This window comes from Carica papaya, chromosome 5 (assembly GCF_054855325.1).
Source record: "Carica papaya isolate Zhongbai chromosome 5, ASM5485532v1, whole genome shotgun sequence".
NCBI classification, from domain to species: Eukaryota; Viridiplantae; Streptophyta; class Magnoliopsida; order Brassicales; family Caricaceae; genus Carica; species Carica papaya.
The window spans coordinates 36,829,854-36,842,993 of NC_142313.1; the positions used below are offsets into that span (position 1 = coordinate 36,829,854).

General features: G+C 45.4%; 18 pseudogenes; all 18 read right to left on the reverse strand.

The window, feature by feature from the left end:
* Positions 1–1,679: 1,679 nt before the first annotated feature.
* LOC148265886 (5S ribosomal RNA) lies at positions 1,680–1,797 on the reverse strand (annotated as a pseudogene).
* Positions 1,798–3,305: 1,508 nt separating this feature from the next.
* LOC148265887 (5S ribosomal RNA) lies at positions 3,306–3,423 on the reverse strand (annotated as a pseudogene).
* A 963-nt stretch (positions 3,424–4,386) lies between these two features.
* Positions 4,387–4,505, reverse strand: LOC148265888 (5S ribosomal RNA; annotated as a pseudogene).
* A 204-nt stretch (positions 4,506–4,709) lies between these two features.
* On the reverse strand, positions 4,710–4,828 carry LOC148265889 (5S ribosomal RNA; annotated as a pseudogene).
* A 205-nt stretch (positions 4,829–5,033) lies between these two features.
* On the reverse strand, positions 5,034–5,152 carry LOC148265890 (5S ribosomal RNA; annotated as a pseudogene).
* Positions 5,153–5,682: 530 nt separating this feature from the next.
* Positions 5,683–5,801, reverse strand: LOC148265891 (5S ribosomal RNA; annotated as a pseudogene).
* Positions 5,802–6,657: 856 nt separating this feature from the next.
* On the reverse strand, positions 6,658–6,776 carry LOC148265892 (5S ribosomal RNA; annotated as a pseudogene).
* Positions 6,777–6,970: 194 nt separating this feature from the next.
* Positions 6,971–7,089, reverse strand: LOC148265893 (5S ribosomal RNA; annotated as a pseudogene).
* A 206-nt stretch (positions 7,090–7,295) lies between these two features.
* LOC148265894 (5S ribosomal RNA) lies at positions 7,296–7,413 on the reverse strand (annotated as a pseudogene).
* A 211-nt stretch (positions 7,414–7,624) lies between these two features.
* Positions 7,625–7,743, reverse strand: LOC148265895 (5S ribosomal RNA; annotated as a pseudogene).
* Positions 7,744–7,949: 206 nt separating this feature from the next.
* Positions 7,950–8,068, reverse strand: LOC148265896 (5S ribosomal RNA; annotated as a pseudogene).
* Positions 8,069–8,923: 855 nt separating this feature from the next.
* Positions 8,924–9,041, reverse strand: LOC148265897 (5S ribosomal RNA; annotated as a pseudogene).
* A 205-nt stretch (positions 9,042–9,246) lies between these two features.
* LOC148265898 (5S ribosomal RNA) lies at positions 9,247–9,365 on the reverse strand (annotated as a pseudogene).
* A 206-nt stretch (positions 9,366–9,571) lies between these two features.
* On the reverse strand, positions 9,572–9,690 carry LOC148265899 (5S ribosomal RNA; annotated as a pseudogene).
* Positions 9,691–10,221: 531 nt separating this feature from the next.
* On the reverse strand, positions 10,222–10,340 carry LOC148265900 (5S ribosomal RNA; annotated as a pseudogene).
* A 1,611-nt stretch (positions 10,341–11,951) lies between these two features.
* LOC148265901 (5S ribosomal RNA) lies at positions 11,952–12,070 on the reverse strand (annotated as a pseudogene).
* A 205-nt stretch (positions 12,071–12,275) lies between these two features.
* LOC148265902 (5S ribosomal RNA) lies at positions 12,276–12,394 on the reverse strand (annotated as a pseudogene).
* A 237-nt stretch (positions 12,395–12,631) lies between these two features.
* LOC148265903 (5S ribosomal RNA) lies at positions 12,632–12,750 on the reverse strand (annotated as a pseudogene).
* Positions 12,751–13,140: the final 390 nt, after the last annotated feature.

Here is a 13,140-nt window from a genome sequence, read left to right on the forward strand (position 1 = left end):
CATATACCCCTTCTCCTTCCCTCCCCCCTCCCGTCATTTGTTTCGCTGTGCATGCACACTACACCTCTGTTTCTAGTTCTAATATCAAACGAAATGTCCGAGCATCTCGACTCACGCCTAGATATACGGACCGCCTGTCGTACCTCATTTTTCATTGTTCTACTATGTAAGATGCTTATACTGACACTCTTATCATGTGGTGGACTATAAATGAATGCACGAAAAATATTGAGCAAAATATTCTGGCACCATGACTCATACCGGCGGAATACGGCTCCTATTGCGCATAATGTTTAACACCCCATCCGTAAAAAGACGGGCGCAACACGAGGACTTCCCAAAAGATCACCCATCCTAGTACTACTCTCGCCAAAACACGCTCAACTACGGAGTTCGTTGGGATTCGATGCATTAGTGCTAGTATGATCGCACCTCTTCTATTTTGCGCTACAAATACATATACCCCTTCTCCCTCCCTCCCCCCTATTATTTGTTTCGCTATGCGCGAACATTGCACCTCTGCTTATTATTCTAATATAGAGCAAATTGCTCCGGCGCCTCGACTCACGCCCAGATAAACGGACTACCCCCTGCACCTCGTTTTTCATTATTCTACTATGTAAGATGCTCGTAATGACACTCTTATCACGTGGTGAACTATTAATGAATGCACGAAAAATATTAAGAAAAATGACTTGGCGTTGCGACTCACTCCGCGGGACAATGGCTTTGATCGCGCATAATGTTTAACGTCCTGTCAGTAAAAAACGAGTGGAACATGAGAACTTTCTAGGAGGTCACCCATCAAAGTATTACTTCCGCCCAAGCACACTTAACAACGAAATTCGATGGGATCCAGTGCATTAGTGCAGGTATGATTGCAGCACTTCCATTCCACGCTGCAAGTACATATACCCCTTCTCCTTCCCTCCCCCCTTCCATCATTTGTTTCGTTGTGCACACACACCACACCTCTATTTCTAGTTCTAATATCAAGCGAAATACCCCGGTACCTCGACTCACGCCCAGATGAATGGATCGCCTGCCGTACCTCATTTTTCATTGTTATACTATGTAAGATACTTGTAATGACACTCTTATCACGTTGTGGACTATAAATGAATGCACGAAAAATATTAAGCAAAATTTTCAGGCCCCGCGACTCACATCGGCAGACTGTGGCTCCGATCGCACTTAACGTTTAACACCCCGTCTATAAAAAATGGGTTCAACATGAGGACTTTTCAGGAGGTCACCCATCCTAGAACTAATCTCGCCTAAGCATGCTTGACTACAGAGTTCTGATGGGATCCTGTGCATTAGTGTTTGTATGATTGCAATTGTCTCATTCCCAACTGCAAATACATATAGCCCTTCTCCTTCCCTCCCCCCTCCCATCATTTATTTCGTTGTGCAGGCATACTGCATCTCTACTTCTAGTTCTAATATAGAGCGAAATGCAATGTCACTTCGACTCACGCCCAGAAGAACGTAGGCCCGCTGCGCCTCTTTTTTCGTTGTTATACTATGTAAGACTCTCGTAATGAGACTCTTATTATGTGGTGGACTACAAATAAGTGCACGTAAAATATTAAGCAAAATGTTTCAATGTCGCTACTCATGCCGACGAACTGTGGCTCCGATCGCTCGTAACGTTTGACACCCCGTTTGCAAAAAGACGGGTGCAACAAGAGAACTTCCCAAGAGATCACCCATCCTAGTACTACTCTCGCCCAAGCACGTTTAACTACGGAGTTCGATGGGATCTGGTTTATTAATGCTAGTATGATTGTACCCCTTCTATTTTGCGTTGCAAATACATATACCCATTCTCCTTCCCTCCCCCCACCTGTCATTTTTGTTTGCTGTGCGCGCACACCACACCTATGTTTATAGTTCTAATATTAAACGAAATGCCCCGACACCTCGACTCATGTCAGAAGAAAGGACCGCCCGCTGTACCTCATTTTTCTTTATTCTACTATGTAAGATATCGCAATGACACTCTTATCACGTGGTAGACTATAAATGAATGCACGAAAAAATAGTAAGCAAAATTTTCTGGCAACGTAACTCACACCAGCGGATTGTGGCTCCGATCACATGTATCGTTTTACGCTCCGTTTGCAAAAAGACAGTGCAACACGAGGACTTCTCAGGAGGTTACTGATCCTAGTACTACTCTCGCCCAAGCATGCTTAACTGTATAGTTCGCTGGGATCTGGTGCATTAGTGCTGGTTTGATCACACCCCTTCCATTCCACATTGCAAATACATATACCCCTTCTCTTTTCCTTCCCTCTCCCGTCATTTTTTTTCGCTGTGCGCGAACATTGCATCTCTGTTTCTAGTTCTAATATCAAGAAAAATGCCCCAGCACCTCGACTTATGCCTAGATTAAAGGACCACCCGCCACACTTTTTTTTCGTTGTTTTACTGTGTAAGATGCTCGTAATGGCTCTCTTATCACGTGGTGGATTATAAATGAGTGCACAAAAAAAGTAAGCAAAATGCCCCGACGCGGTGATTCACGCTTACAAATGAACCAGCAGACTATGGCTCCGGTCGCCTGTAATGTTTGGTGCCTTGTCCTCAAAAAGACGGGTGCAACACAAGCACTTCCCAAGAGGTCACTCATCCTAGTATTACTCTCGCCCAAACACGCTTAACTGCAGATTATGATGGGATACGATGCATTAGTGCTAGTATGATCTCACCCGTTCTATTCCTCACTTCAAATACATATACCCCTTCTCTCTCCCTTCCCCCTCCCATCATTTGTTTTGCTCTGTGTGGACACCGCACATCTACTTCTAGTTGTAATATCAAGCAAAATGCCCCGTTGCCTCGATTCACGCCCAGATGAACGGACCACCCGCCGCACCTCTGTTTTGCTTGTTCTATTATTTACGATGCTCGTAATGACACTCTTATCACGTGGTGGACTATAAATGGATGCACGAATAATATTAAGAAAAAGACGGGTGCAACACGAGTACTTCCAAGGAGGTAACCCATCCTAGTACTACTCTCGCCAAAGAACACTTAACTACGGAATTTTGATAGGATCTGGTGCATTAGTGCTGGTATGATCGCACCAGTTTCATTCCACGCTGCAAATACATACATTCCTTCTCCTTCCCTCCCCCTCCCGCCATTTGTGTCCTTGTGCGTGCACATTGTATCTCTCCTACTCGTTCTAATATCAAGTAAAATGCCCACGCGACATGACTCACATTTGCGAATAAACCAGCAGACCATAGTTCTAGTCGCGCGTAAAGTCGAACGACCCATCTACAAATAAATTGGTGCAACACGAGGCTTCATAGGAGGTCACCCATTCTAGTACTACTATCGCCCAAGCACACTTAACTACGGAGTTCTAATGGAATTCAGTGCATTAGTGCTAGTATGATAGCACCTGTTTCATTCTGCGTTGCAAATACATACACTCATTTTCCTTCCCTCCCCCCTCCTGTCATTTGTTTCCTTGTGCGTGCACACTGCACCTCTCATTCTCGTTCTAATATTAAGTAAAATGCCACAGCGCCGTGACTCACAGTTGCAAATAAGCCAGCGAACCATAGTTCCAGTATCGCGTAACGTCGAAGGACCCATTTGTAAAAAAATAAGTGCAACACGAGAACTTCCCACAAGGTCAACCATCGTAGTACTACTCTGCCTAAACACACAACTGCGGACCATAGTTCCAGTCGTGCATAACATCGAACGACCCATCTGCAAAAAAATAGGTACAACACGAGGACTTCCTAGGAGGTCACCAATTCTAGTACTACTCTCACCCAAGCACACATAACTGTGGTCCTCGTGTTGTACCTATTTTTTTCATATGGATCGTTCGATGTTACGCACGACGAAAACTATGGTCCGCTGATTTATTCGCAAATGTGAGTCACGACGTTGGGACATTTTACTTGATATTAGAACGAGAAGCAGAGGTGCAGTGTGCACGCACAAGAAAATAAATGACGGGAGCGAGGAAGGAAGGAGAAGGTTTGTATGTTTTTGAAGAGTAGAATGAAACAGGTGCGATCATACCAGCACTAATACACCGGATCCCATCAGAACTCCGCAGTTATGTTTACTTGGGCGAGAATAGTAGTAGGATGGGTGACCTCTTAGGAAGTACTCAGTGCATTAGTGCTAGTATGATAGCACCTGTTTCATTTTGCGCTGCAAATACATACCCTACTTCTTCTTTCTTCCCCCTCCCGTCATTTGTTTCCTTGTGCGTGCGCACTGCACCTTTCATTCTCACTCTAATATCAAGTAAAATGCCACTGTGCCATGACTCACATTTGCGAATAAACCTGCGTACCATAATTCAAGTCGCGCGTAATGTCGAAAGAATCATCTGAAAAAAAATGGGTGCAACACGAGTACTTCCCAAGAGGTCACCCATCCTACTACTACTCTCGCCCAAGCAAACATAACTACGGAGTTCTGATGTGATCCAAGGCATTAGTATTGGTATGATCGCACCTGTTTTATTTTGCGCTTCAAATATATACACTCCTTCTCCTTTCTTCCCCCTCCCAATTTTGTTTCCTTGTGTGTTCACACTTCACCTGTCTTTTTTGTTCTAATATCAATTAAAATGCCCCTGCGTCATGACTCACATTTGCGTATAAACCAGCAGACCATAGTTCAAGTCGCGCGTAACGTCGAATAACCCATCTGCAAAAAAATGGGTGCAACAGGAGGACTTCGAAGGAGGTCACCCATCCTAGTACTACTCTCGCCCAAGCACACTTAACTGCGAAGTTTTGATGGGATTCGGTGCATTAGTGCTGGTATGATCGCACCTGTGTGCTTCCGTGCTGCAAATACATACACTCATTCTCCTTCCCTCTCCCCTCCCGTCATTTGTTTCCTTGCGCGTGCACACTGCACCTCTTGTTCTCATTCTAATATCAATTAAAATGCCCTGACGGCGTGACTACATTTGCGAATAAACCAGCGGACCATAGTTCTAGTCGCGCGTAACGCTGAACAACCCATTTGCCAAAAAATGGGTGCAACACAAGGACTTCCAAAGAGGTCACCCATCCTAGTACTACTCTCATCCAAGCACACTTAACTGCGGAGTTCTGATGGGATCCAGTGAATTAGTGCTGGTATGATCGCACCTGTTTGCTTCCGCGCTGCAAATACATACATTTCTTGTCCTTCCCTTCCCCCTTCCGTCATTTGTTTCCTAATGCATGCACACTGCACCTCTCCTTGTCGTTCTAATATCAATTAAAATGTCCCTGCGCCGTTACTAACATTTGCATATAAACCAGCGGACCATAGTTCTAGTCGCGCGTAACGTCGAACGACCCATTTGAAAATAATGGGTGTAACATGAGGACTTCCCAGGAGGTCACACATCCAAGTACTACTCTCGCCTAAGCACACTTAACTACGGAGCTCAGATGGAATCCGGTGCATTATGGCTGATATGATCGCACCTATTTTATTCCGCGCTCTAAATACATACATTCCTTCTCCTTCCCTCCCCCCTCCTGTCTTTGTTTCCATGTACGTTCACACTGCACCTCTCCTTCTCGTTCTAATATCAAGTAAAATGCCCCAGTGTCGTGACTCACATTTGCGAATAAACCAGCAGGCAATAGTTCTAGTCGCGCATAACGTCAAACGACCCATCTGCAAAAAAAATTGGTACAACACAAGGACTTCCAAGGAGGTCACCCATCCAAGTACTACTCTCGCCCAAGCAAACTTAACTGCGGAGTTCTTATTGGATCCGATGCATTAGTGCTGCTATGATCGCACATCTTTCATTCCGCGCTGCAAATACATACACTCTTTCTCATTGCCTCCCCCCTTCCGTTATTTGTTTCTTTGTGCGTGCACACTGTACCTCTCCTTCTTGTTCTAATATCAAGTAAATTACCCAGGCGCCGTGACTCATATTTGCAAATAAACCAGTGGATAATAGATCAAGTTGCGCGTAATGTCAAACGACCCATCTGCAAAAAAATTGGTGCAACAGGAGGACTTCCTAGGACATCACCCATCCTAATAATACTCTCACCCAAGCAAACTTAACTACAGAGTTCTGGTGGGATCCAGTGCATTAATGCATGTATGATCGCACCTGTTTCATTCCACGCTGTAAATACATACACTCCTTCTCCTTCCCTGCCCCCTCCCGTGATTTGTCTCCTTGTGCGTGCACACTGCACCTCTCCTTCTCGTTCTAATAACAAGTAAAATGCCCCTACGCCGTGACACACATTTGTGAATAAACCAACAGACCATAGTTTAAGTCGCGCGTAACGTCGAGCGATCCATCTGCAAAAAAATGGATGCAACACCAGTACTTCCGAGGAGGTCACCCATCCTAGTATTACTCTCGCCCAAGCAAACTTAAATGCGGAGTTATGATTGGATCCGGTGCATTAGTTCTGGTATGATCGCACATGTTTCATTCTGCGCTTCAAATACATACACTCCTTCTCATTCCCTCCCCCCTTCCATTATTTGTTTCCTTGTGTGTGCATAATGCATCCCTCCATCTTGTTCTAATATCAAGTAAAATGCCCCAGCGCCATGACTCACATTTGCGAATAAACCAGCGGACCATAGTTCCAGTCGCACGTAACGTCGAACGACCCATCTGCAAAAAAATGGGTGCAACACGAAAACTTCGAAGGAGATCACCCATCTTAGTACTACTATTGCCCATGCACCCTTAACTGTGGAGTTCTGATGGGATCCAGTGCATTAGTGCTGGTATAATCGCATCTTTTTTATTCTGCGTTGCAAATACATACAATCCTTCTCCTTCCCTCCCCCCTCCCCTCATTTGTTTCCTTGGGAACCTTTGATTCTCCTTCTAATATCAAGTAAAATACCCAGTGCCGTGACTCATATTTACAAATAAACCAGCGGACCATAATTCCAGTCGCGCGTAACGTCGAACGACCCACCTACAAAAGAATAGGTGAAACACGAGCACTTTCGAAGAGGTCACCCATCCTAGTACTACTCTCGCCCAAGCACACTTAACAGTGGAGTTCGGATGGGATCCGGTGCATTAATGTTGGTATGATTGCACCTGTTTGCTTCTGCCCTGTAAATACATACACTCCTTCTCCTTCCCTCCCCCCTCCCATAATTTGTTTCCTTGTGCGTGCACACTGCACCTCTCCTTCTCGTTCTAATATAAATTAAAATGCCATGGCGGCATGACTCACATTTATGAATAAACCAACATACCATAGTTCCAGTCGCGCGTAACGTCGAACAACCCATCTCCCAAAAAATGAGTGCAACACGAGAACTTCAAGGAGTTCACCCATCCTAGTACTACTCTCGCCCAAGCACACTTAACAGCGGAGTTCTGATGGGATCCGATGCATTAGTGCTGGTATGATCGCACATGTTTACTTTTGCGTAGTAAATACATACACTCCTTCTCCCTCCCTCTCCTCCCCCCTCCCGTCATTTGTTTCCTTATGCGTGCACACTGCACCTCTCCTTCTCATTCTAATATCAATTAAAATGCCCTGGCACCATGACTAACATTTGCGTATAAACCACCGGACCATAGTTCCAGTCGTGCGTAACGTCGAACAACCCATCTGAAAAAAAATGGGTGCAACACGAGGACTTCCCAGGAGGTCACCCATTCTAGTACTACTCTCGCCCAAGCAAACTTAACTACGGAGTTCTGATGGGATCCGGTGCATTAGTGCTTCTATAATCGCACATCTTTCATTATGCGTTGCAAATACATACACTCATTCTCCTTCCCTCCCTCGTCCCATCATTTGTTTCATTGTGCGTGCACACTGGACCTCTCATTTTCATTCTAATATCAAGTAAAATGCCCCGGCGCCGTGACTCACATTTGCGAATAAACTAGTGGACCACAGTTCCAGTCGTGCGTAAAGTTGAACGACCCATCTGCAAAAAAATGGGTGCAACACGAGGACTTTCTAGGAGCTCACCCATCCTAGTACTACTCTCGCCCAAACACACTTAACTACGGAGTTCTGATGGGATCTAGTGCATTAACGCTGGTATGATCGCACCTGTTTTATTCCGCGCTACAAATACATACGCTCCTTGTCGTTCCCTCCCCCTCCTGTCATTTGTTTCCCTGTGCGTGTACACTGCACCTCTTCTTCTCGTTTTAATATCAAGTAAAATTCCTCGGCGCCGTGACTCACATTTACAAATAAATCAGCGGGCAGTAGTTCTAGTCGCGCGTAACATCGAATGACCTATCTGCAAAAAAATTGGTGCAACACAAACACTTCCCAGGAGGTCACCCATCCTAGTAGTACTCTCGCCCATGGAAACTTAACTACGGAGTTCTGATTGGATCCGGTGCATTAGTGCTGCTATGATCGCACATCTTTCATTCCGCGGTGTAAATACATGCACTCCTTTTCCTTTCCTCCCCCCTCCCATCATTTGTTTCCTTGTGCGTGCACACTGCACCTCTCCTTCTCGTTCTAATATCAATTAAAATGCCCCAGCGCCGTGACTCACATTTGTGAATAAAGTAGCGGACCATAGTTCCAATCGCGCGTAACATCGAACGACCCATCTGCAAAAAAATGGGTGCAACACGAGGACTTCCCAATAGGTCACCCATCCTAGTACTATTGTCGCTCAAGCATATTTAACAGCGGAGTTCTGATAGGATCCGGTGCATTAGTCCTGGTATGATCACACCTATTTGCTTTCGCACTTCGAATACATACACTCCTTCTCCTTCCCTCCCTCCTCCCGTCATTTGTTTCCTTGTGCGTGCACTCTGCACCTCTCATTCTCCTTCTAATATCAAGTAAAATGGTCTTACGCCGTGACACACATTTATGAATAAACCAACGGACCATAGTTTAAGTTGTGCGTAACGTCGAACGACCCATCTGTAAAAAAATGGGTGCAACACGAGTACTTACGAGGAGGTCACCCATCTAGTACTACTCTCGCCCAAGCAAATTTAAATGCGGAGTTCTGATAGGATCCGGTGCATTAGTGCTGGTATGATCGCACCTGTTTCATTCCGCGCTGCAAATACATACACTAATTCTCCTTCCCTCCCCCCTCCCATCATTTGTTTCGTTGTGTGTGCACACTACACTTCTCCTTCTCGTCCTAATATCAAAAAAATGTCCCGGCATCGTGAATCATATTTGCGAATAAACCAGCGAACAACAGTTCCAGTTGCGTGTAACGTCGAACGATCCATTTGAAAAAAAATAGGTGCAACACGAGAACTTGCCAGGAGGTCACCCATCCTAGTACTACTCTCGCCCAAGCACACTTAACTGCGAAGTTTTGATGGGATTCGGTGCATTAGTGCTGGTATAATCACACCTGTGTGCTTCCGTGCTGCAAACACATACACTCCTTCTCCTTCCCTCCCCCCTCCCGTCATTTGTTTCCTTGCACATGCACACTGCACCTCTACTTCTCGTTCTAATATTAAGTAAAATGCTCTGGCGCCGTGACTCACATTTGTGAATAAACAAGCAAATCATAGTTCCAGTCGCACGTAATGACGAACGACCCATCTGTAAAATAATAGGTGCAATACGAGGACTTCTAAGGAGGTCACCCATCCTAGTACGACTCTCGCCCAAGCACACTTAAATGCGGAGTTCAGAAGGGATCCGGTGCATTAGTGTTGGTATGATCGCACCTGTTTTATTCTGCACTGCAAATACATGCACTCCTTCTCCTTCCCTCGCCCTTCCCGTTATTTGTTTCCTTGTGCGTGCACACTATACCCCTTCTTCTCGTTCCAATATCAACTAAAATTCTCCAACGCCGTAACTCACATTTGCGAATAAACAAGCGGACCATAATTCCAGTCGCGCGTAACATCGAACGAACCATCTGCAAAAAAATTGTTGCAACACGAGTACTTCCCAAGAGGTCTCCCATCCGAGTTTTAATCTCGCTCAAACACACTTGACTGTGGAGTTCTTATGGGATCTGGTGCATTTGTGCTGGTATGACCATACCTGTCGCATTTCGTGCTGCAAATACATACACTCCTTCTCCTTTCCTCCCCCGTTCCCTCATTTGTTTTCTTATGCGTGCACAATGCACCTCTACTTCTCGTTCTATTATCAAGTAAAATTCTCCGGCGTCGTGACTCATATTTGTGAATAAACCAGCGGACTATAATTCCAGTCGTGCATAACATCGAACGACCTATCTGCAAAAAAATGGGTGCAACACGAGGACTTCCTAGGAGGTTAACCATCCTAGTACTACTCTCGCCCAAGCAAACCTAACTGCGGAGTTCTGATGGGATCCGGTGCAATTGTGCTGGTATGATCGCACCTGTTTCATTCCGCGCTGCAAATACATACACTCCTTCTCCTTCCCTCCCCTTTCCCTTCATTTGTTTCCTTGTACGTGCACACTACACCTCTCCTTCTCGTTCTAATATTAAGTAAAATACCTCGGTGCCGTGACTTACATTTGCGAATAAACCAGCGGCCATAGTTTCAGTCGCGCGTAACGTCGAATGCTCCATATGAAAAAAATAGGTGCATCAAGTAAAATACCCCGGTGCCTTGACTCACATTTGCAAATAAACCAGCAGACCATAGTTCCAGTCGCGCGTAATGTCGAACGCCCTATTTGAAAAAAATAAGTGCAACGCAAGGACTTCCCAGGAGGTCACCACTCCTAGTACTACACTCGCCCGAGCACATTTAATTGCAGAGTTCTGATGGGATCCGGTGAATTAGTCATGGTATGATGGTACCTGTTTTGTTCCGCGCTGTAAATACATACACTCCTTCTCCTTGCCTCCCCCCTCCCGTCATTTATTTCCTTGTGCGTGCACACTGCACCTCTCCATCTCGTTCTAATATCAAGTAAAATACTCTGGCACCGTGACTCACATTTGTGAATAAACCAGCGTACCATAGTTCTAGTTGCGCATAACGTCGAAGGACCCATTAACAAAAAATTTGTTGCAACACGAGAACTTCCCAAGAGGTCACCACTCCTAGTACTACACTCGCCCAAGCACATTTAACTGCGGAGTTCTGATGGGATTCGGTGAATTAGGGATGGTATAATGACACATGTTTCATTCTACGCTGCAAATACATACACTCCTTCTCCTTCCCTCCCATTTCCCGTCATTTTTTTCCTTATGCGTGCACACTACACCTCTGCTTCTCGTTCTAATATCAAGTAAAAGGCCCTAGCGCCATGACTCACATTTGTGGATAAACCAGCGGACCATAGTTCCAGTCGCGCATAACGTCGAACGATAAATTTGCAAAAAAGTTGGTGCCACAGGAGTACTTCCCAAGAGGTCACCTATCCGAGTACAACTCTCGCCGAAGCACACTTAACTACGGAGTTCTGATGGAATCTAGTGCATTAGTGCGGGTATGATCGCACTTGTTTTATTCCGCGCTGCAAATACATACACTCCTTCTCCTTCCCTCCCCCGTCTCGTCATTTGTTTTCTTGTGTGTGCACACTGCACCTCTCCTTTCCGTTCTAATATCAAGTAAAATGCTCCAGCGCCGTGACTCACATTTGCGAATAAACTAGCGGACCATAGTTCGAGTCGCGCGTAACATCGAGCGACCCATCTGCAAAAAAATGAGTGCAACACAAGTACTCCCCAGGAGGTCACCCATTCTAGTACAACTCTCGCCCAAGTACACTTAACTGTGGAGTTAAGAAGGGATCTGGTGCATTAGTGCTGACATGATCGTACCTGTTTTATTATGCGCTGCAAGTACATCCACTCCTTCTCCTTCCCTCTCCCCTCCTATCATTTGTTTCCTTGTGCGTGCACACTGCACCCCTCCTTCTCGTTTTAATATCAACTAAAATTCTCTGGTGTCGTGACTCACATTTGTGAATAAACTAGTGGACCATAGTTCTAGTCGCACGTAACGTCGAACGACTCATTTGTAAAATAATGGGTGCAACACGAGGACTTCCTAGGAGGTTACCCATCTTAGTACTACTCTCGTCCAAGAATACTTAACTACGGAGTTCTAATGGGATTTGGTGCATTAGTGCTGGTATGATCGCACTGTTTGCTTCTGCACTGTGAATACATACACTCCTTCTCATTCCCTCCCCCCTCCCGTTATTTGTTTCCTTGTGCGTGCACACTGCACCTCTTTTTCTCGTTCTAATATCAAGTAATATGCCCAAGGGTCGTGACTCATATTTGTGAATAAACCAGCAGACCATAGTTTCAGTCGCGCATAACGTCGAACGACCCATCTGCAAAAAAATGGGTGCAACACGAGGACTTCCCAGGAGGTCACCCATTCTAGTACTACTCTTGCCTAAATACACTTAACTGCGGAGTTCTAATGGTACTCGGTGCATTAGTGCTGGTATGATCGCACCTGTTTCATTCTGCGCTGCAAATACATCCACTCCTTCTCCTTCCCTCCCCCTTCCCGTTATTTGATTACTTGTGCTTGCAAACTGCACCTCTCTTTCTCTTTGCCTCGACTCATGCCGAGATGAACGGATTGTCTGCCGCACCTCTGATTTGCTTGTTCTATTATTTATGATGCTCGTTATGACACTCTTAGCACTTGGTGGGATATAAATGGATGCACGAAAAAGATTAAGAAAAAGATGAGTGCAACACTAGGACCTTCAAGGAGGTCACCCATACTAGTATTACTCTCGCCCAAACACACTTAACTCTGGAGTTCTGATGGGATCTGGTGCATTAGTGCTGGTATGATCGCACCTGTTTCATTCCGTGCTGCAAATACATATACTCCTTCTCCTTCCCTCCCCCCTCCCGTAATTTGTTTCCTTATGCAAGCACATTGCACCTCTCATTCTCTTTCGAATATCAAGTAAATGTCCGGGCGCCATGATTCACACTTGCGAATAAACCAGCGCTCCTAGTGGTGCACTCGCCCAAACACATTTAACTGCGGAGTTCTGATGGGATCAGGTGAATTAGTGATGGTATTATGGCACCTGTTTCATTCTGTGCTGCAAATACATACACTCCTTCTCATTCCCTCCCCCCTCCCGTCATTTGTTTCCTTATGCGTGAACACTGCACCTCTCCTTCTCGTTCTAATATCAAGTAAAATGCCCCAGCACCATGACTCATATTTATAAATAAAC